The following is an 818-nucleotide window of genomic DNA, read 5'->3' as shown; positions in this document are numbered from 1 at the left end:
TCTCTCTCTCTCTCTCTCTCTCTCTCTCTCTCTCTCTCTCTCTCTCAGTAGTCTCATGCCTCACCCCATGTCCAGTCCCTCAGTAAGTCCTCCAGGTTCTGCTGCAAATGCATCCCAAACCCAGACACTTATCATCCCTCCCTACTATCTCCCTGGCCCATCGTCCATCTCTCACGTCAACAACTGCAGTGACTTCCTTGTTGGTCCCCCTGCTCTTGCCCTTGCCCCTGACAGTCTTTTCACACACAGTCACCACATCATTACTCTCTTCCTTTTAAAGCCCTCAGGAGCTCCTCAGTAGCCCTAGAAACTTCTTCTAAAGCCTGAAGAGCCCTGCAGGACCTGTCCCTTGCCCATCACTTAATCCCTCTGTCCTGTTTTATTCTCTGTCTTATCTTAATCTCCAGCTGATGCATTATACACTCTGATTCCTTTGTCCCTCCACTAGATTATAAGCTCCATGAAGCAGGGGTTTTTTTTTGTTTTTGTTTTTGTTTTTGTTTTTGTTTTTTTGCGTTACGTGGGCCTCTCACTGTTGTGGCCTCTCCCGTTGGGGAGCACAGGCTCCGGACACACAGGCTCAGCGGCCATGGCTCACGGGCCCAGCTGCTCCGCGGCATGTGGGATCTTCCCGGACCGGGGCACGAACCCATGTCCTCTGCATCGGCAGGTGGACTCTCAACCACTGCGCCACCAGGGAAACCCAAGCAGGGTTTTTTTTATGCTTCACCCATGTACCCTGAGTACCTGGCACAGTGCCTGACACATAGTAGGTCCTCAACAAATAACTTGTTGGATGAACCTGTGAAACGGAGATA

This window comes from Aethalodelphis obliquidens, unplaced genomic scaffold (genome assembly GCF_003676395.1).
Source record: "Aethalodelphis obliquidens isolate GAN/ISIS:26980383/991018 unplaced genomic scaffold, ASM367639v1 scaffold42, whole genome shotgun sequence".
NCBI classification, from domain to species: Eukaryota; Metazoa; Chordata; class Mammalia; order Artiodactyla; family Delphinidae; genus Aethalodelphis; species Aethalodelphis obliquidens.
The sequence above is the reverse complement of the archived record's forward strand: the minus strand, read 5'-3'. Positions refer to the sequence as shown.